The 23127-nt window shown below is 43.6% G+C and overlaps 1 long non-coding RNA gene across 1 annotated transcript in view; it reads left to right on the top strand.

Annotated features, from left to right (window-relative positions):
* Nucleotides 1-12606: 12606 nt before the first annotated feature.
* The window catches only part of LOC131998724 (uncharacterized), an 83908-nt gene continuing 73387 nt past the window's right edge, over nucleotides 12607-23127 (top strand). The window contains exon 1 of the long non-coding RNA XR_009398836.1: nucleotides 12607-12688. This is a non-coding gene — a long non-coding RNA (uncharacterized LOC131998724). The remainder of the gene's footprint in view (nucleotides 12689-23127) is intronic.

The raw sequence follows: 23127 nt of genomic DNA, 5'->3' as shown, positions 1-23127 counted from the left end.
AGAAGTCACTAAATCCAACCCCTCAATTGCACCAGTGATTTTACTTTTTCCAAAATGGGGGAAGCGGGCACCTGAATTTTGTGGACCATTCTCTTCAAGAACTGTTATCTCCTTTCCGAGGGACATACAGGGATCTACTCTTTCCTCCTGGATGACTTAGAAGGGCTTAAACCTTCTTAATAGGACACGTGTCACTTGAGGTCCCACATTACATCTCTAAACACCTTCATTAAGATCTAGTTTCTCTGAGGTTGGTACAGTGGTGGAGATTGGAATTAGTAAGAAAGTAGCCCCGCTCGGGCGCCTGGGTGGCACAGTCTGTTAAGCATCCAACTATTGATTTTGTCTTAGGCCATGATCTCAGGGTTGTGAGATGGAGCCCCATGTTGGGCTCCATGCTGGGTGTGGAACCTGCTTAAGATTCTCTCTCTCTTTCTCCCTCTACCCCTTCCACCTTGCTTGCACATGCTCTCTCTTTCTCTTTCTTCCCCTCTCTTATGGGAAAAAAAGAGAGAGAGAGAGAGAGAGAGAGAGAGAGTGAAGGTAACCCCATTGTCCTAGCCTGGCTTGCCTAGAGGCCAAGGCTTACTGGAACAACTTAGTTCCAAGGAGCAGGAATGAGGGCTGAGGAAAGGGAGGCAGGAGGGAGGAGGGGCAAGTGAAGATGGGCTGTGGAACTAGCCTCCTGTGAGTGCGACAGGTTCCTCCATCTCATGAGACCATTTTCTAAGAAGATGTATAAACTGGGTCTCAGGAAGTCAACCCTGAGGGAATCCAGGAGGAAGAATTAATCTGCCAGCCCTTGTCTTCCCACCATCTCTTAAAAGCTTTGTCCACAGGTTCTTAGTTCCCCTCTGCATCCTGGCTGTGTGTGTAGGTGCCAAGTGGAGTCCTGAGACATGCCAGGGCTGCCAGTCAGAGATGTGGCCCCTTTGTGGCCTGGTGTCCTTCAGCATCCCCAATTTTGCAGCTCTCTGCTTGGGGCTCTCTGGTTGTAGGAGCATGTCTGGTCCACCTACCCAGGAGTTCACATTCCTGGGAGCTGAGAGTTGGTGCTCACTACTCTGGAGTCTTCCTCCTCGGGTGTGGCCACTGTAAAGCAGGTGCTGGGCATCCTCCCCGAGGCTTCCAGGGGCACCGAAGCCCAGGTACCCACCCAGGTACAGCACCTCCCACAGACACTGGCTTTCCTTCCATCCCTTATCAGTGTCCTAGGAGCCACTCTACATTTTCATCTCAGATCCCGCTTCTAGGAGAACTTACCTGAAGCCAGGAGACAGGTCCTCGGGGAGGTGAAGGGTGCGTGGCACAGGCATGCGGTGGAGGTGGCCGTCCCTGTGCAGCCGCTTCAGCTGCAATGACATCAGAAGTGGGGGGAGGTTGAGAGGACCCGAGGTGACACATACAGGTGTCTGATGGTGTCCGCTGTATCTGGCAAGAAGGGGGACAGTTCACTGATTTTAAACTGTCCCCAAATAAGTATTTACCCAGTGCAGAGGCTATGCTGAGTGTTACGTGGGAATCGATGCAGTTAAGTCTCACCATTGTGACTCAGGCACTATTCATGTGGCCCACATTTTACAAATGAAGAAACAGAAGCACATAAGGATGAAATAAGCTGCCTCAAGTAATAGAATAACAAAAGGCCAGAGGCAGGACCTGGACTCAAGGCAATCTGTGTCCAGATTCTGCATCTGTTAAGTTAATGGTTGAAGATGACGCGGCTTAATCATTGCTGTTTGCAGATTTACCATGACCTGATTTAATTTTAGGGGACAGATCCATTCAGCCCCCCCTTGCCGTTTCATTGACCTCCTCCAGACCCAGCTTCTTAGTTGAGTGTGTGTATGTGTGAGCACTGCGTGTTGGGAGCCTGGGAGCTGGGGGGTGAAAACACGGTGACCCTCTTTCCCTGCAGTATTGTCCCCTCAAAGAAATAACTTCCCACCCTGTGTCATCAAAGCAGAATCTGGATCTGAGTCTCTCATCTGGGTTTGGATCTTTTTCCAGGACCAGAGGCTGTTTCTAAATTGGACTCTAACTTACTGGCCATCAAATAGCACAAAGCAAACAACTTTTTGATGAGTTAAGTGTAAATGAGTCAGAGGCAGAGAGATTAAATTCTCCCTCAAATACACATGGGTTACAAAAAATTATAGTCTCTAGAGAGCCTGGCTCCTTGAGGACAGAGCTTTTGCCAAGTCAGCACTCTGGAGAAAGAGGTTGTGACTCTGCCAAACCCCAAGCGCCACTGGCTTCCTTGCCTTAGCTTCTTGCTGAACCCAGGAGGAATCTGTCTTCCTAAATCCTCGCTGTCCGTCAGAGCTGAGAGCCCATTTCTGTGCAAATGATTCGTTGTTATAATTTGTGCCACCTCCTCACAGACTCAGGGACTTTTCATTTTTTATATCAGTTCCTCTGTCGTATTTCAACAAGTCTTTTTTTCCTCCCCTGTCTCCCTCCTGCCCTTCCACCGTCTCTGCCAACAGATTCAAAACAGGAGTCCGCAACAGGGCTCTCTTTGTCTAGCCCTGAATCTCACTCTCTCTGCCTCTGGCAGTCTCTTTCTGACAGGTGCAGAGCAAGCAGGAGGAATGACAGCATCATGCAAAATGCAAGCAAATATAGTAGTGTGCCTCATCATTTCTCCTGCTGGTGTCCCTTCGGGTTACAGCGAAGTCACCTTTGGGGACGACTTTGTTCTTTTACTTAAACAAAGAAGTCACTGTGGATATCATTCACCACCCCCGATTCTACTGTTAAGAGTGCAACAATGAGAAAAGGGTTAGAATGATTTTGAGTATCTTAGATACTTCCCATTTCAGGGTTTGGGGTAAAAATGTGTCCCTCAGTGCGGGTGGCTATATGGATACGAGGGCAGGAGGACCACTGAGGTGTCCCTGAATATTGGTGGCAGAGGGCCAGTTTGCTCAATTGCAGGCAATTCTACTTCTGAGGTGGGTGACATAAACAACCCAGAGCCAGGAAAACAAATCTCTTCTCTTTGCATTTTAATACCAATAAATATGGCTCCGAAAATTGAGCCAGCGGCACTTGCCAATTCCTTTGTGTTTGGAGTGGATTTTAATGAGCACCCAGAGGGTAGTTGTCTCTCCCAAGCTTTTTGCAGAGTGTCCAGATGACGTCTCAGGAGAACTCCACCTGTAGAACCTATGACATCCACACCTGTGACATCCCGGAGGGCTGGTCCACTCAGACACTTTCTGCCTGTGGCTCCTGGAAGGTAGTTGGATCTGAATCTAGAACGAATTCCAGGGAACACGCACATCGACTCGTCAAACGTTCTGCTGGGCTGGTGACATATGTTGGCGCAGGATCGTGCCCGGTGAACAGGCTGTGTGCGGCTCATGGAAGGATGCTGGAGTGTAGCCTGCTTGACACCGAGCCGTACATGCGCGAGCCGTGGTGAAGTTGAACGGCAGATGGGAGACTCCACCAAACCTTTTATTGGCCATATGTCACTTTTGACTGTTGGCCAACAAACTAAAATTTCAGCTAATATATAATGATTTAAACAGCAAAAAGAGCAGCTGCACTTTGATTTTTGATTTCTTTCCTCCCAGCTTTCCCAGCCCTCTGGAGTTTGTTGAGCTCTTTTCTTAAACCCTAACTCTCTCTGAATCTCCGCCAGGTGGCTTCATCTTCAGAACTACACTGCTGGTTACATCCAGCTTAGCTGGTTACTCTCCCTATATTTTCTTCCCTCGAGGGCTGAGTTTTCTAACTTCTTTGTGGTTATAATGATTTTTTAATTTGTTAAGAAAATAGTACAAAGCACAGAGTTGAGTATTTTTATACTTTTGCTGGCTTAGCTGTTTCTCTCTCTCTCTCTCTCTCTCTCTCTCTTTTTTCCTGAATCCCTCTTGGGTTAGCCCCTTTTGGGGCACCTGGGTTGGCCTTTGAAAGAGCTAGTCCTTGGAGTAGACTGTGGGAGGGCAGCTTGCTCTGATTTATGAGGACATGACCTGAGATGGAGCTCCTCTGGAAAAATTCAGCTCTTTTACTGTCAGAATCATCTAGAAGGAAATGATTGATGTCAGGAATAAGGAAAGCAGGCCGCCTCTTGGCTCTTTAGTCTCTGCTGGCTCTTCTATCCCACACACTTGAAGTGCCAAGTTTCTACTCCCGGTGGCCTTGGACATGCTAGCCGGTTTAGTGCTTGAAGTCTCATGGAAGAAGAGGCTTCTTGTTAAACATTGAGGGCTGTACAGTTGTTTCTGGGGTCAGTGTGCTGGAAGAGGGAAAGGAGTGGGAGAACAATATGAATTTAAACTTGCACGCTTGCCAACCACTAACCCAATAACTCAATTTAGGAATACATGATTGCTGAAGTCATACCATCATAAAAGGGCTCTATAGTTGTCAATCTACGAAAACTCCAACTCAGGTTTCTATGTATTAATTCCTGCAAAAGTCAGCCACCTCCCTAATGATACTCAAAAGATTTCGAACGGCATTGTGAATAAAAATTATAGCAGAGTACATCAAACTCAATGATTTCTCTAACATCTGGAGAAAAGCACATCAAATGGGGAATAAAATGCACATTTATCATGCGTGTTTGGGTTTGTTTTCTGTTTTTACAAAGAGAGGAAGTAAGAAACATTTTTCCTGTAGGGATTTTTAGTTATCTTTTCCTGTGCTAAACTGGACACCTCACAGAAGAATTACGGTTTCTGTATTTATAGGGTTGATTCTCTTTGTAGGTCTGATTAAGGTTTTGTCCTGTAGCAACTTTGCTTTGGGGAATTTATCCAGAGATAGAACTGCTGTGTGAAGCAACATGTGTACACAGTTAACTGGTTCAGCATTATTTATGAAAGCAGGAGATTGGAAACAACCCAAGTATTCATCAGCGGAGAACAAACTGCGTTATAATATATCCACACACTGAGTGCAACCTCAAAAAGAGAAGACGGTCTCTATATCCAGAGACAGAAAAAGCTCCAGGACACTTGTTAGTAAAATTCGGGCATAGAACACCATGTGCAGGGCACTACATTTTGATCCATGTAATAGGCATATACACACAAAGAAAGTTTAGAAGGATACATAAAAAGGTAAGCTTATAGGAGAGCAAGAACAGAGACCACAGGACAGAATAAGCCATTTGCTTCTTTTTTAAAAAATTGAATGTATTTGATATATGACGTTGTATACATTTAAGGTGTTACTTTGATATAATTATATATTGTGATCTGATTGCCACTGTATTGTTATCACATTACATAATTATAGTACAATATTGCCTATATTTATTTTTCTGTGCATTATATCACTATGGATTATTTATTATTCATTGCAAGTTTGTAACCTTAAATAACATCACTTTATCCTCCCATTTACTAACCCCAGTAAACTAGAGGGAAAGAGGGAGCTAGTATTTCTGAGTGCCTGCTATCATTGTACGAGTATCTCTTTTAATCATTACAGAGGCCCTATGGAAGAGGTGCTATTATTATCTCCATTTCACAGATGAGGGAATTGAAGCTTGGCGAGCTTAGCTGACTTGCTTCAAGCCTTGTAACTCCTCAGTTATGAGGTTAAGACATGAACGTTAGATGGCTAGTCTCTAAGGCTCGCGTATGAGGATGCTGTGTGAAGGACAAATAGAGCAGTGTCTTCATTCACCATTGTCGCCTGGCTCTCCACTGTACTGTTTCTTCCACAACTCCGGCTGCTCGTTTCCTAACTCTTCTATTGGCTCTTCTTCCTTCCCTTCACACGAGATTGTCTCCAAAGCCCTGCCCTTGTCCTCCTGTCTCTAGCTAACTCCCTTCCTCCAAAAGAGCTTTGATCTTCCCCGTGGGGGTTTCCTTTCCAAGTCTGTGTCTATACCTTCAGACATTTATTTCCATTTGCTTGATGGACATTGTCACCCAGACATCTAGCTGGAACCTAAGCACCAGTATTTCCCGAGTCAAATATATTATCTTTATGCTTATAATCTGGTTCTTCTCCTTGCATTCTTTTTCTAATAACACTACCTCCCTAACTCCACATTCCTTAGGCTCAAGACCTTAGAGAAGACTTTGATTTTTGTTTTCTCCCTTGCTGCTAGTTTCCTGTAAGTAAAAAAAAATTGCAGTTTTGACTTTGACTAAATTCTTGTAGCTTTTTTATGCATTATATCTTGCCTGGGGAGTTCTCTCTTCACTGACCACCTCACCTCCAGCTTTGTTCCTCTGCTGAGTATTTAAGTATCAGACAAATAATCTTCACAGAGTGGTGCTCTTAAGATCTATGTGAGGAAAAGTTTAAAATGTTAATGAAGAACTCACAGAAAAAGTCTTCATAAATGGAAAGGCCAGGAGCACAAATTATTATAAAGTTGCCAATTCTCCCTAAATTAATCTATAAATTTAGTAAGGCTTCAATAAAAATATCAAAAGGGCTTTTTTTTTGTTGTATTTTTCTGTAACCAGATGAGCTGATCTGAGAGCTTTTATAGAAAAATAGTATGATAAAATATTGCAGGAAAATTCTGAAAGGGATAACTAAAAATGGGGGATGAATCCTAAAATATATTAAAATTATTAAAATGTGACAATACTTAACATAGCTTAACTATACATAATAAATGAGAGCAATTAATAGAATAGAATCAGAAATCAATCCAAATACTTTTATGAAAAGTTAGTGCTTGAAAAATGTTGCATATCTAAATTGGTGGGGAAAGATTTACAATTTAACAAATGGTGTTGGGACAATTGGGCAGCCATCTAGAAAATAATAAAGTTGTATTCTCCTAACTCTTTAATCCAAAATATGTGCCAGATGGACTATCAACATGAAAATTAAACTATCAAGGTTCTAGGAAAAAAAACCGAAAATATTTTTCTAATGATCTTGGAGTGGAAAAGAACTTTCTAAGCATGATAAAATTCAGGATACATAAAAGAAAAAATGGATACATTTGGCTCTAAAAATCAAGTTTCTGTATGGTAAGAAACACCATAAATAAAGTCAAAAGACAAATCATAATCAAGGAAAAATATTTGTAACAAACATGTCAGACTAAAAGCAAAATATGTTAAAATATAAAGAACTTATAAAAACGAATAAGAAAAAGATCAACAATCTTACTAGAAAAACTGGCAAAGGTATGCACAAATAACTCACAAAAAGAGATACAAATGGTACTAAGATAGTTGAGCCTAGGTCCCTCCACAATAAGTAAATGTAAACCAAAACTGCATTTTTTAGCTAATATCCAAGGTTCCTTAAAATGTATTTTTGACAAGGATATAGAAAAACAGACATTTGTACATTTTTAAGGTATGTAAATTGATACAACCTCTAAAGAGAGCAATTTCAGAATATTTATCAACACTTAAAGTGTACATACCCTTCCAATCATCAGTTCCATGTTTAAAATTGTCTCTTACAATTCTGCTTCAGCTTGTGCCTGAAGAAATGTATAAGGATATTAACTAGAGCATTAAGTACAATAGCATATTTTACTATCTCAGAAAAAAAAAAAATGAGGAAATAGTAAAGCACGGAACCTGCCATGATTAGCCTCTACTCAAGCCCCCTGATTGCTTCCCATCAGGTAGGGAAAGTTTTGTGATCTGGCCCCAGCCTGCCTTTTCTGTCTTGCATCTTGCCTCTCTCTACACTTATACTCGGTCAAAGGAGTGCATTGCTGCCTTGCACATCTCTGTCTTCATACCTCTCTTTGTCCTGAGCCTCCTGCTGACATGCCCTCTTCCCCACCCCGCCCCTCTTCTTCTTCTATGAGAGTCCTAACTCTCCTTCATAACTGGATTCACGTGCTACCTCTTCTGAAGACATCTGTGAACCCTTGACAAGTCCCCATCCCTACTTGAAAATCTCTACTGGGGCTTATATGCACACAATGGATCTTGGAACCCTACATCAAAAACTAATGACGTCCTGTATGGTACAAAAACTAATGATGTACTGTATGTACTAACATAACATGATAAAAAAAGTAAGTAAGATAAAATTGGTCATGGTGATGGTGCACCACTCTGTGAATATACTAAAAACCATTGAATTGTACACTTTTAATTGAAAGCAAAAACAAAAACAAAAGAAAATCTCTACCTGCTCTGACTTTTGCTACAGCATTCTAAGTTTGTCTCTGGAATGACAGTGATATTTTGATGTCCAATCTTTGATGTAACTGCTTTAACCTGGGGACACTTTGATACAACCTACAGAAGACAGTATTAACTTATATTTCCCCCAAGAATGAAAATATCTTCATTGTTTGTTTCTGATTATCTAAGTAATATGCACATACTTAAAAAAGTGGAAAATCTGAAGGCTCACTCCCATATGCGTGTGTGTGCATATGTGTGCGTATGTGTGCGTGTGTATATGTGTGTGTGTGATACAATAGAGGAAAAATAAATCTTTTGAAGCAGATCCCTGGGTCAAAGAATACATGTATTTAAAATTTTGACATATGCTGCCAAACTGATCTTTAGAAACATTTGTAATTCATTCAAGAGTAGTCATTGGGATCCGAATGTGTGCCAGGTACTGGGTGCTGGGTATTTGGGATACAATAGCAAGTAATAGCAGGTGAGGAGTCTGGTGTAAGTATCACTAAGGAGAAACACAGAGTCCTGGTAGGAAGGACAGTTGAGAGAATTTTGGAAAAGGAGGAGTTCAAGGATGGCTTAGTGGAGAAAGAGACATTTTAATTAATTAATTAATTAATTTTTAAATTTTCATAATTATTTTTAAAAGATTTTATTTATTTATTTATTTAGATTTATTTACTTGACAGACAGAAATCACAAGTAGGCAGAGAGGCAGGCAGAGAGAGAGTAGGGAAGCAGGCTCCCCGCTGAGCAGAGAACCCAATGTGGGGCTCAATCCCAGGACCCTGAGATCATGACCTGAGCTGAAGGCAGAGGTTTAATGACAGACCCACCAAGGCACCCCTCCTTTGTTCATTTTCTTATTGGGATACTTGCCTTTCTTCTATTTCAGGATCCAGTCCAGGATCCCACATTGCATTTAGTTTTCATTTCTCCATTGTCTTCTTAGGTCAATGAAAATTTCTCAAGTGCATACACCTTTATTAATGAGTTGAATAAACCATTGTGATATTGACACAGGGCAGAGCATGGTAAGAATCCAAGTGTGAAATTAAGGTAAACTTAAACCAATTAAAAAAAAAAAAGCAAATGACAATGTGTGATACATGTTGCAAATATTTATCCAGTTTTTTTTTTTTTTTTTAAACTTGGGTGTTTGTGTATGTCTGTTGATGCTGAATGCCACTGTCGCGTCACCATCTTTTCCTTTATTATTGCTGGCTTCGGTATAGTGCTTAGAAATCCCTCCAACCCAACAGATAGAACTATTTATGTGAGTTGTCTTATATTACTTTTACAACCATACGTTTTCAGGTTATGTCAAGTAAGAGGCAAAACTTTCCCCTGTTGCTTATTCTTGTCCGCCCTCTGCTTCACCAGATGGGGCGATAAAAATCACTGCTGAGGTGGTGCTTAGGATATAAAATCAGCAAAGTCAAAATGACTTTGACTCCCAATTGCTTTGACTTTGCACTGAACCTGTGTCCTTGGTATTCTTTAATTGTCTTATCAGTTGTACCAGATCATGAGTTCCTTGAGGGCAGGAACCACATCTGTCTCCTTCTGCGCGATACCCATGTAGCTGGGTCCTCCTTTGATATCTCTGCCAACGTAGCATTTCAGTGCATGTATTCCATGAAGAAAACTCAAACTCTAAACATTGATGAAAATGTAGATTTTCTTGAAAGTTTTGTGAGGTTTTTCTTGGAAGGGAGAATCCCTTCAAGAGAATCAAGAGAATTTCTTGGAAAGGAGAATCCCCCCAATCCCACAGCATGACAATCAAATGTCGGTATCAGGAAGTACGCTTGTCCACTTCCTCTTCCCCTCTCCTCGGCAGCCACTCTCCAGTGAGAGTAAAAATCTAATCAGTAAAATAAAACCCCCCATGTCAGCCTAATGAGGGTCCCATGTGTTTTTTTTAAACTTCCTTTAAGGGTTTCTGTTTATCTTATGAAAGTTGTCTCCGTTGGTGTTTTTATCAGAGAACTTTGTGCATGACAGACAGACAATATGTGCTTGGGGAAACCAATGAGGTAGGCAACAATGCCGTTCTGATGCTGGATTGAGGCAGAGACTTAATCGGTATCTAGGAGGTAAAAAAGGCTTTCCTTTTTTCATTCCTTCTTGTCTCCATTTCATGGAGAGAATTAGGACTCTTTTGGAAACCCACCATACTTTTATGGGCTATCAGATTAAGTTAATTGTAATAAGGATCTATCTTAAATTTTCACCAAAGGGCTTAGTTCCTAAAGAAGCATTTTCTTAAATGGTCCCTTAGCACAGACAACAGGACAGTGTTATTGCAAAGTGAGCAGATGGTCTGGGTGTATGGATATCATCTGTCTGTCTTGGGTGGCCAGCCAGATGCAAATCCATTTGGGATAAAGCCTTCAGGCTAGAAGCCAATGGCCCCCAAGTTTTATTGCTTCCCTAAGGAGTACGAAGAAAAGAGCTGAGACACCGTGCACCTCTGGTCAAAGGATGGAAACATTCTTGGTTCTGAGGGGCAAGACAACTGCACACATGTAAGCAAGCCAGATTACAGGGGGTTGGAGGGTAGCTGCTTGGTGCCTCATCTCGGCCTGGGTTAGGAGCAGAAACATAGGATGTTTAAGTATCACCTGAGCACTGGGTCACAAGATGGTTTCAAGTTCTCAGAAGACGCATGCACTGGCACCAAAATTCTGGCTTAATGGCAACTGCAGTCATTTTTCTTCTTTTCCTCCCTTCTTTCACTTTCTGATGGCCTCGTCCTGCTTCCTGGGCCTCGTCCCCCTTCATTTACCTATAACAAGTTTGCCTTCTGTCAACTTCACTCTTGTTGGTGATACGACATCATTTTCTGTTCACTCTAGTTTCCTCATCTGAAGACATAGAAGGAAAATCATGAGAGATCACGTGGAGAGAGTGGCCAGTGCAGTCCTGGGCACCCTGCAGGTGTTCCTGTGGCCCATTTTAAGAGACCCTAAGGCTGATTGCAGCTCTCAAGACACCCAACGCTTCCTCAGTTCCCAGGCCATTGGCAAGGGTGTTCCTTGAGCAGAGCAGCGGGGATGGTGGGAGCCTTGTCCTTTCCTGATTCTTTGCCATGGCAGAGTCCTCGGCATTTAAATATCTTGTTATGTTGAAGACGAAGATGATGGCTCCCTGGCACCTCTGCATGTGCAATAGCCCACAAGCCCTTGCTGCTGCTGACCTCTCTGCATGGTAGGACAATGCGCTAGGGACAGCTGCAGGAACCACGGGAAAGAGCCAGAAGATTCAAAGCTGTAACTGACTTAATGACCCCAAGGTGCTGGGGGTGGTTGTCTTGAGAACTGTAAAAGAAAGAAAAGAAAGAAAAACAAGAAAAAAAATCCCAGGCCCCAAAACAAAGACAGATGTTTTGATCTAGGAAAAAACCATAAAGAACAGTTTAGCCATTTGTTGTCCTAACAGCAAACAGATACTTAATTGGCCTAAAATAAATCCAAAGACATTTTATATCTACCTCAAAGTTGACCCAAAAAGGAAGATAAATGAATATCGAATCCTTTGGACTTCTCTATTTTCCCTCCTGTCTTTCTTTCCTTTTTTTCCTCTCCTCCTCCAATACAATATATTGCATATGCAAGTGTAGATTGCGTATATAATAAGTCTTCTTAAGTATTTCACAGGGCTCAGGCTCAGGTAAGCTGGAACCAGCACTACGGTAGACGTCATCCATGAGTGGGAATCTTGGCAATTCCACCCTGCATCTTGCGCTGCCCCTCCTGTCCATGAATCTCTGTGAATTTAGTTTTGAGTGTTGTATGTTAATGACGTCAGGGAACAGCCTCTGAGGAATTGTGCAAGGAGCCCATGTCTGGCGTTCAGGACACATAGGCTAGAGTTCCAGGTGGCTCCTAACGGACGTGTGACTTGGAGAGTGTAACTCAAGCTCCTGCAGATTCCCCTTCCTAGGGTCTCTTCCTTGTCTACTAGTTGAAGTGTATGCCTTGGGCAGAGCGGCTTTTTACAGTCATGGAGGTTAAGGGGCCTTCTCTGGGGACAAGTCAGGATTGAAATCTGCCCTTTGCTGTCCTTACCAAGACTCTGTCTTGCCCGAGGGGAAACTTCCTGAGACCCTGATAATGAGCCTGGGCAAAGGGCCTCCCTAATGTAGGGCAGGGATAAAGAGAAGGGACATCATTTTTGAGGGCTTGGGACCCAAAAGCCCAATGATGTGTCTATTTGCAGGATGTTCAAGAGGGACCAAAGATCAGAGAAGTCTGCGGGAGACAATGTGGAGTTTAGGAGAAGGAGGAAGAGACTGAGAGTCGGTGGGGAGAGGAGTCCCAGGAGAAGTCTGTGGGAGGCAGATATCTCTGATATCTCTGAATGTCAGGGTGACTTGGAGAGCAGCCTAGCCTCAATTCAATGATAAGGCGCAGAGGAACCAGACAGGGAGGAGGGTTTGTGCACACAGGCTGACACCATTCTGGCAGACGCTCTGTTCTGCTGGGGGGTTGAAGGGGGCTGGGCACGGCAGGCTGGGGCACAGGCTGGGGCAGCTGAGGATGAGAGACGATGAGACGATGAAACAGACTCCAAGTCTCCACACTGAGGTAATGTGTGGCCGTGATTTATCCACTTTTATATCGTTGAAGAGAGTGTTTCCCTTCGAGAGTTTACACCGTAGTAAAGTGGATCACTTTGTGCCTAACTGAGCCTGACTGACTGGCTTCAGGCTGTGTTTGGAGGTTCCGAGATGGGGAGATGCTGAAGAGAAGTGGCAGGGAAGATGGAAGGTGGTGTTGAAGGGAGGGAGGCCTTGCACTTGGGTTGCTCTAAACCTGGCCTGTCTCAGAGAGTGACATGGTTATGATCCTGGGGCAGGACATGTGAATACACTGAAGACACGACTGCAGAGCTGAGTTCACCCCAGGCTTCTGTGGGGAGTCTTTGGAAGGGGCAAAGCCTGGCTCCATTTGGAAAATCCAAGGGAGTGAATTGGTACCTGAGGTTGAAAGTCTGTGGAGATGGCCTTTGTGACCTGGAGCTGGCGCGGGAAAGAGTGTTGACTGTGCTCAGCTGGAAGGTCTGGTTTATTAGGAGGGATGGCAGAGGCAGGCCGTACAAGTAAGGTGCCACTACAAACTGCCTTCGGTGCAGGGCTGGGCCGAGCTCACTGTGGGAGGTGGTGACACCCTGTACTCTGGGTGACACCCCTGAGCTCACACCCTGGACTCTCCCATAATGTGCTGAAGAGGTCTGCCTGTAAGCCATGGGCGCTGGGGGCCCATAATCGGCACAGCAACCGTGAAAATCTCAGAGAAGAGCAGAGGGCTGAGAGCAATTCTGTTTTACCGCCCACTTTGGAGGCTGAGGATGACAAGGGGAGTGGAAGGGAGGCCATTTTGTTATGGAGGGAGGGCAGCACTAGGTTAGGTAACTTAGAAGATGGGTGCTGGCCCTCCCTCAGGCAGCTGACCTTGCTTACCAAATGGGCCCCTTAGTCTAGAAGGTTCTCTTAAGTTCTCTGAGACTGAGACAGACGTCACGCCCCGTGGCTCAGTACCCTCAGCTCTGACTCCAGAACTCCAGGGGATTGTCTACATCAGCATCACCGTGGCAGACGTAACCGTCACCCTAGGTGCAAAGCCGATGTTTCGACAGTAAGGCCTGACACACCAGCCCCGTACAAAGCCCTGGCGTGTGGGTCCTGCATGCCCCTGCTTCATTGTGGTGAAGTGCTGTTCATTCACAGCTGGACCCCAGTGCCTACCTACACTATCCAGGGTCTTGACCTCATTTTCTTATTTAGCGGATGAGAAATTCAGAGCTCAGGAATGGTCTGCCCAGTGCCATGGAGATGGCAGTCACACCAGACTGAGATTTTCCTGCTCTACTTGAGTTCCCCAAATTAAGTCCATCTCCACAGTCACTTAGTCACTCCTCGAATTGCTCTAATTTCCTCAAACTCCCAAACTGTTATTTCACTAAAGTGAATTCTATTCCTTGTACCTACTAACTCTAATACCTTCACGGAAATATTAGTCCCTGGAACAGACTGATTTCTAAAAACGTACCCTTGGCAAACATTCTCAAATTAAGATTTATAGGCCAGAAGAGAAAACCAGATTAAGTTATATTCTGATGTGTCTTTAAATCTACCATAAAGCCAAAAATCTTTAATGAACCAGAAAATGCACAAAAACCATTAAGTTAAAAATAAACTTTAAAAATTGACTGGAAGTCAACAAGAATAATAGAAGATATAAAACCTGCCGACTAGAGCAGTGATTATATTATATTGATCTAAAGGATTAAGGCAAAGAGAGGGGACTCAAGAATACACCATGATGAATGTTTGCTGCCCTTTGAATGAAAACTTCCAGACTTGATGGATGCTTAGGGTTTAGAACCCCAGAAGGAGACCACCTTCTTCCCTACCTTCACCACGAAGAAGTTTGTTCAACAGACCATACTCCAAAGCAGTTTTACTAGCAACGTCTGATGTGGCCAGATTATCAAATCAAGTCAAATACTTTGTAAACTGTGAAGAGCTTTACAAATGCAAATGGCGCCTTGGTTCTAGGGGCCAGAGTTTAGGTCTCAACCACTATTTTATCCTCAGAGGGCCTGGGCACAATAAGTATTTGTTGAACAAATGAGACAAGTAATCTACAGATAACACTCTTTTGATATTGTTCCTTCTGATTATCCTCAAAGATTTTGGTGGGGGGGGTTGGCTGACACAGGATACTCATTTGATCTATACTTAAAACCTAAAAACTGCCCTGGATGGTTCTGTTGCTTCCTATTCTATTTGGAGGGAACCTATAGAGAAGGGGTCCTTTTACTGAGAAGGAGGATGGAGGAGATGACATCAACAGTCCTTTGAAGAGCCAAGACTCCATGATTGCAGATGCACTGGCTTTCTCTGGTGACACCATGTGATTTGCCCCCTGCTTTGCTCACTGCCTTCCTCCTCTTGTGGCCTGGCTGAAATATCTTAGGATATTCATTTCAGCTCCTAGAAACTCAGACATCACTTGATTTCTATGATCCAGTTCTTGGAATTTTCTTTCCCAAACCCTAAATAATCTACAGAAGGTACTCTGAAATAGTTTAGGTTTCTCTTGAGAGTGGACTCCATCCATTAATTTATTCAACAGATACTACTGATTACTTACAAGGTGCCAGGTGCTTCACTATTACTGAAGATCTAAACAACATAGACAAGTTCTTCTCATAGAGCTTGAATGTTGATGATTGGGAGAAGTGCCCCAGTGGTGTGGGCTCTGCTAGGACTGGCCTCTGCCTCCCCATCCCATCCCTGGACCAGCTTTGCTGTAGTAAAGGAAACAATAACATGTCTGATAAGTCTGTGTAAGTGACAGAGGTGACATCAAGGACCTCACAGTGTTAGGCTTATTAATTTTGTCTTTATATTGTTTTGAGGATCTTTTACATTCTAGTTAGACAAAGGCTGCTAGTACAAAGGGCCACATGGAGTAGGAGGACCTTCTCCCAGCCATGACTGCCTCCCAGCCCAGTTCCTCAGTGGGAGGTGTGCAGCATAAATGGGATGATTCTGATACTTGCTGGAACTATTTAGGTTAAGACTTAGGGTCAGTGTTCTGCTACCTTGTCATCAAAGCATACAGTGGTGTAAATATTTTCTTTATCTGGAGTCTTGTAGCATAGTAGCTAAGAGGCATGAGATCTCACCTGTGTCCTTGGGTCTCCCAAGACCTTCTTCTAGGGATAGAGTACAGCTAGGATTTGATCTGTCCTGTTAGCTCTGGGACAGTGCTTTGACTCATGGAGCAGCAAGCATTTGCACCCCCTTGCTTTGGTGTCCTGCAAAGAGCTTGTGGGGAAGATATGCTCCCCACCAAGGTTCCTTGCTTTCTTGGGCTATAAGAATGTCTTTGGTGAAACACTATGCAAACTTCCACAGAGCTCTGAGGAAAGGAAACAAATCAGTGATGGGTTAACTTCTGGGGTTCTGTGTGATGGAGTATTTCACTCTAATTCTGGGATGACTCCAGCTAAGTTGTTAGTTTTATTTTTAGGAGCCTTTGAATAGGGTGATCTGGTCATCAGAACTACTTTGGGAAGACGGCTCCATTCTACAAAGATCCCAGGGAGTACAACTCATTTGGTCAAAGATTCAGGAACTCCAAGAGATGGTTTCATCAGCCACCAAAGTAAATTAATCACAACTCCTTGAAGCCACCTAACATCTTTTCTGGAAAAATGTAAGGTTACAAATGCAAAAAATAATCAAAATAAAGAATTGCTGGTTGGTGTTGGGGGACTATGGGAAGAATGACATTTTCCCACAAGATTTACCTTTGCTGTAACAAGAATTTATCTTGTTGGGTTCTGTCTGTTTCATCCTGTCCTGTTGCCTGACAATATATATGTTGCCTTCCTGATAGTCAGAACCCTGCCTTCCATTTTCCCTTTTCCCATCCCTCCCTTGAAGCGGGGAGGCAAACAACCAAGACACAAGGAACAAAGCCAAATACTACAAAACATTAATGGAATATTTGCTCCAGATGAGATTTTTAAAGAGGCACTTTAAATGCAGCAAAGGCCTAAGCACTCGCATCAATGTTCCTGTAAGCAGAAAATAAAATCTACAAATAAAGTTTTAGTGGAAGGTGTATCACTTTATTTTATTAGTATTCATATTCCAAACTCATATATGCAATTGTGGAGAACTTCATGAGATGATTTTGCTCTCAGGAAATAGAAAACAACCCCAGACCAGCCTAATAAACATTCAAAATATTATCCATCCCCGGCACAGGTGTTCCCCACTTGCCACCTGTGCTGATGTTTAGTGGCCTAGAGCTCCGGGCACCTTCGTAATTTGTGTTCTGGTTTTGCATCCCACATGCCACTGCAGTGAAATCCCAATTTGTCCTGGCTCTGTGCTGGAGGGGACAGGGTCCCTAGGATCCTCCTAGCAATATACCTGTCTTCCAGTTTACTATATTTATATTCAGAATGACACTCCTCCTAGCATCCCCTAACTGTTCAAGGACAGGTTAACTCTGAAGAAGGGTACTTGAGGGCTTCCCAGACTGCTCTGTTTGATCTGGGCTCTGACTCACAGCTGTGCACAAGTGAGGTCTTTAAACCTAGACTCAGGCGTTGTTCTCTGAGCAGGTGTGAGATTGTGAGTCGATGTGCATACCCCGTCCAGAACCAGGGGAGTTTTATTTTTTTGACAAACTGGACTGGTGTTCCTATAGCCCAGTAGAGCCAATAGAGGCTCTATCGGGCTATAGGAAATGCTGGTGCTCTGCTACTTTCCTCAGAATTTCATTCGACCTTCACAAGGGTGTTCCCATTTTTGACCCCAAAGCATCAACAAGTGACTTTTTCACTTTACAGGCACTTTTATTCCCAAGTACAGTGTTTCTTTCCTCATTCTACAGCAACTCTAATGATAAACTGAGAATCATTATGAATTCCTGATGGAAGTACCCCCACATTTTATTCCTTATGGTTATGTGGTGGAGAGCTCACCTGACAAGAATATTCAGATGAACGACAGGGAAGAAACCTGAAGGAAAACCAGGGATTTCAACAGAATACATTCCGATGGGAAGGAACCCATAAGATGCCCCACGGTTTCAATAGCTCCAGGTTGTTTATAGTTCTGAGACCCAACCCTGGATCTACAGAATCAGAATTTCTGTGGGGAAACCTAGGAATCTGTGTTTTAATAAATATCTCAGGTAAGTCTGGAAAACACTAGTTGGCTGAGAAAATTCCTCATCTGGACCCAAGATTCAATTTAAGATGGAGCTTCCATCTACTTAAATCCCACTTTGCCTCTCTCCTCAGCTACCTTGCTCCCTGGACACATCTTCTTCTGTGACCTTGAAGCATTCTATTCTTTCTCCTCCTTGTGTGAGAAAGTGCTTTCTCCAAGCGTACTTTCTCCAAGTACACATGGACTTCCCTGCTGTACCCTGCTACCACCACTGCCTAGAAAGCTCTTTCTTGCCCCTCCCATTGCCCAGCCCTCCCCTGTCAACTGTATACCAGTGTTAGGCATTTTTACCTTCTTCAAGGCTTTCTCTGCCTCTTCTCCTCATCTAGTAGAGTTTCTCAGGCAGAGCTAGACAGTTGTCTTCTCCCCAGACCTATCTCTTGGCTCACCTGCAATCCTCTTTAAGAGGGAATTGAATTCCAATCATGAGGAACTAAGGTGACATGACCTGTCACCAGCTGGTGTCTCCTCACCCAGGGATGGCGGGGTGTGGATAAGGAAATGATCTGGTCTCTCAGGAGGCAGACCCTGCAGTTACTCTCACACTCACTGGTAGTAGTTGCACATCACATGTCAAACCCTTGACCCATCCACAACCAGTGTAAGCCCTTCCCTGGTATTTGGCCCAGTTCCCTGGAACTGCTCTGTGTCCCCTTTGCTCTCTCCGCCATTGTTGCCCATACAGGATGTGGGTCCCCTCCCCACTGCCTTTGCTCAGGGCTTGAGACAGCCCAGTGTAACCATCTTGGGCCGGTCAGCCCCAGTCTGGACTGCTGGGCACAGCGCTCCACTCCGGCCACTGTGGCCTTGATGCCAGCAGGGGAGAATCTGTGTCCTGTGAGCCTGTGGTGAAAGGGAGGTCAGAGAGGAGGCTTGGGGCCACAGCCCAGCCTCAAAGGGCAGACCTCCCTGGAGACTTGGGAACTGGCCAACTGGCAGCTGAGGGACAGACATTCTTGGTGTTTCCGCTGCTGCATTTGCCACAGCCCAGGGCTCACCACATTCTCTAGGTCTGCTGTTTGCCCTGCTTTGTTAGCAGATCCCATCTACCCCCAAACCCCAAGCCCTTCTTTTCCTCTGTCCTTTGGCATGGGGGTGGGGGTAAGCTGTGGGGGCTGGAGAGACTGTGGGTGGAGGGAAGGAAGGGGTGCACTGTGTCTTTAGGGGTATGATACTTAGCACCTAGTCATGGCTCAGTAAAGCTCCCAAGGCTTGGGACCATGGCTGAGGAAGGTTCTCTGGTTTCCCATGTGGTCATTTCTCCAACGGCAGGGAGAGAACAGTGAAAAGGCACAGATGGTGTTATATTCCAGGACTGTTTATTAACTCCTTTTTGTATGGATTCTATTCCTTTGTCAATAACCAAAGCTGACTGTTTGCCCCAACAGATACATGGCTTACACTTTAATTTCTTTCTTCATTCAGCAAATATTCACTGAGAAAGTACTCTGTCTGGACCCTTGGTGTAAAGGTGCTAGGAGGACATCTGGGTGGGGTGGGGGCGGTGCTGTAGATGAGACAAGCAGCATGGTGCCTGGGGTTGAGTTGGCCTCAAAGAATGGCTCTTAAATGGAATCAGGCAATTCTGATATAAGGAAATTAAGGGCCACATAAACGCTATAAACAAAATATACAAGAGTTAGGAACTCCTTCTCTCAGCTGCAGGTAGAGGTAACTTTTCGGTTGACCTTAACGAACAGGTGGGTACTTGGAACCATACAGGTTGGGTGAGCACTGTGGGTAGATGTCGACCTGAGTGTATGTAGGGAGATGGGAAAGCTCTAGAATATTTGGGAAGATGGTAATGTTTAGTTTGGCTAAAACCCAGGGTTTCTTAACAGAAATAGTGAAAATCCTGGACAAAATTGGCCAAAGCAAATCTGTGGAGTGTCTCTGACACAAGATGAGAAGCTTTTGACTTGATTTGGTCAGATATAGAACTACTGGAAGCTATTCTCCAATAGAGAGATGAGTGAACATGACAGATTGTGCTTTAAACAAACTGAGTCTTCCTTCCAGGCCAGGAAGTATACGAGAGAAAGAGTACTGGCCGTGTGAATAGAAACAGAAATAAAGTTAGAGATAGAGATAGAGATAGAGACAGAGATAGAAATAGAGTGGTCTGGAGGAAGACTTGAGCGGGATTTGGCAATGCCGGCGGTGGGGATCAAAGAAAGCAACATATAGGAAACTGTTGTGTGCTTCTGTATACTGACTCCTGTTGGCTGGAAAGCTTCTCAGTTCAATACTCACAACTGTTTATTCGTGCTTACTCTCTTGTCTTGTGTGAGACAAGCAATACAGAGCCAGCAAAGGTGATCAGACATAGTCTTTGGCCCAACTGGAAAAGAGACTTCAAGGAGAACCCAGGCTAACTCTTTTGTTCTCTTTGGAGAGAAATCAGAGATGACTGAATGTTGCATTTAATATCATCCATGAATTAGGAATGAGGAAAAAAGGATCAGGGTTCCCTGTGAACACCTTGGATAGTTTAATGATTTTGTTTGGCTTTGTTTCCTTCAGAGGTATTTCTTTTGACTCTAACATGGGATGTATATTGAGTCACAAAGGTGAGTTAAGAGATTGTCTCCCAGAGATTCTGCTGAGTGAAATCAGTCAAGCAGAGAGTCAAGCAGAGTTCTATATCTGACAAAATCAAGTCAAAATGATAACCAATTATCATATGGTTTCACTTCTTTGTGGAGTATAACAAATATCATGGAGGACAAGGGGTGTTAGAGAGGAGAAGGGACTTGGGGTAAATTGGGAGGGGAGGTGAATCATGAGAGACTATGGACTCTGAAAAACAATCTGAGGGGTTTGAAGTGGCGGGTGGGGGGAGGTTGGGGTACCAGGTGGTGGGTATTATAGAGGGCATGGATTGCATGGAGCACTGGGTGTGGTGAAAAAATAATGAATACTTTTTTCTGAAAATAAATAAATTGAAAAAATAAAAAAAAAAACTTAAAAAAAAAAAAAAGAGAGAGAGAGATTGTCTCCCTCCCACTTCCCCAGGCTCTCCCAGATTTTAAGGATGTTCAGAGAAGTCTGAAACACATAGCAGGGCTGGGTGAAAAAGAGGACATGCTGGGGTCTGGGATTGAAAGGCAGGTCTTGTGCCTCACTGAGGCACTGGAGCTGGGTGAGGCAGCATTTAAGCCAGATGGTGAATTGAGTAGTATTTCGATAGGTAGATATAGAGAAGCGAGAATGGCATTCCCGGTAAGAAAAAGAGGGAGAGCAAAGGTGAGAAGACGGAGATGATGGGACACATTTGGGGAATGCTACATTGTCTTGTTTGAAAGATGTATAGGCAGGGGCGCGTGGGTGGCTCAGCAGGTTAAGCCTCTGACTCTTGATTTTTAGCTCAGGTCATGATCTCAGGGTCCAGGGATCTGCCCCCATCATCAGCCCCATGGCAGGCTCTGTGCTCAGCTGGGAATCTGCTTGAGATTCTCTCTCTGCCCTTCCCCACCCCTCAAATAAATAAATAAATCCTTAAAAAAAAAAAGATGTATAGGCAGAACATAGTCTTGTTTAAAGCTAGAGTTTTGTTTTGCTCTGTTTTGTTTTGTTCATGAAGTTAAGAATAACAGTTGGAAATCCATCTAAGTGGTTTAGAAGTTGTGGTTTAGTTGTTTCCAGTTATACAATGTTCTGGGTTTCTGATTGGGTCTAGAAGACATCCTTGTTTGTTAGCAACTGTCAATAGCTCTTTGATGAGGTGATTTCTCCATTCTAGCCCAGAAGTGTGACTGTTGAACTTAGACTTTTGGCAATAACATATCCTTGGGAAGGAGGCTTTCATTACTCACTCTCCAGAGGAGTGGAAATCATGCTTGCTTTCTTCATGGGGTCTCTTTATGGACCCCGAAATGTGTATGTGACAGGACATCTATGGCGCTATATGGAAATCACCGTATTTCATAATCACATTCCTGAAACCCCAAAATGCTCAACGCCAGAAGGAGGCTGAAATCAGTCTTTTGCACTTTCTTACTTCATTACTTTGAATCTTCCTTCTCGGAGTTGTTGATTCCTCAAAGGGCAACTAGAAATATTATGACAACAGTATCTTTTTCATGCTAAATGAGAGGACAAGAAGGACCACCCAAGGGTAAGAGAAACAATTAGCCAACTTAATTATCAGCAATAAATTGTCGGTAATTCTTAGCTGTGTTCTTTTGGTAACATTATGTGCTGGCATGCTTAATGTAAACAAGAATGGTTTTGTTTTGGTTTTTTCTTTTTGGCAGGGCACGGGAGAGGGATGGTGGTTAGGGTTGGAGAATTGCTTGTCAAAACAGAAAGGATTCTTATAAGTGCATGAGATTCAAACCTAAACAGGTCTTCAAGCATGAAGTGTTGACATTTGTATCTGTGTACTGCTTTCCTAGGGCTAATGTACCAAATGACCGCCAACCAGGTGGCTTAAAAAACAAAAAAACAAAAAACAAAAACCCCCCCAAAACCCAACAATTTACTTTCTCACAGTTTTGGAGACCAAAAGACCAAAATCGAGATGATTTCAGAGTCACCTTCCCTCTGAGGTGTCCCAGGGAGAACCCTTCCTTGCCTCTTCCAGCTTGACACTACATTGCTCTGCTCTGCCGCCATCTTCACACAGTCTACTCTGTAACCAAAACTACCCCCTGCCTTTCTCTCATGAGGACACTGATCATCAGATTTAGGATCCACACTAATCAAGGATAATCTTTGAGATCCTTTGCTCAATTCCACCTGCAAAGACTCTTTTTCTAAATAAGGTCTCATTCACAGGTTCCAGGGATTAAGGTATAGACATACATTTTGAGGCCCACAACTTATGGCACTGAAGATGTATTCTTTAGTGGCATAACGTTGTCCTCCTGGATGTTCAACTAGTTTTTGGTGATTAATGACTCATCCTTAGGACAGCAGAAGATTGAATTCAGTGCAAGGAGATGGGAGATCCTGGTGAGTCTAAGTAAGCTGCACTTGGAACAAGAGGAGTCATGTAGTTCACTGGACAGAGATTATAAATATAAACTCATTTTACCAATCACAGTGTACGCTGGACATTTATCAACAACTTTCTTGATAGACTCCAAGGCTGGGCATTAGAGATCCTCAAAGAGAGTCAATTACATAGTACATTTTATTGTTCATAACACCCTTTGTCGTTTCTTGTCCCCCCCCCCTTCTATTGAAAATAGAAAATTTTGAATTGATCCAGCTGGGCATTTGAAACTCTGAAACATTGTGGAATAAAAAAGTACATTTTAT

The sequence above is a fragment of the Mustela nigripes genome, chromosome 13 (genome assembly GCF_022355385.1).
Source record: "Mustela nigripes isolate SB6536 chromosome 13, MUSNIG.SB6536, whole genome shotgun sequence".
Classification (NCBI taxonomy): domain Eukaryota; kingdom Metazoa; phylum Chordata; class Mammalia; order Carnivora; family Mustelidae; genus Mustela; species Mustela nigripes.
The sequence above is the reverse complement of the archived record's forward strand: the minus strand, read 5'-3'. Positions and strand labels throughout refer to the sequence as shown.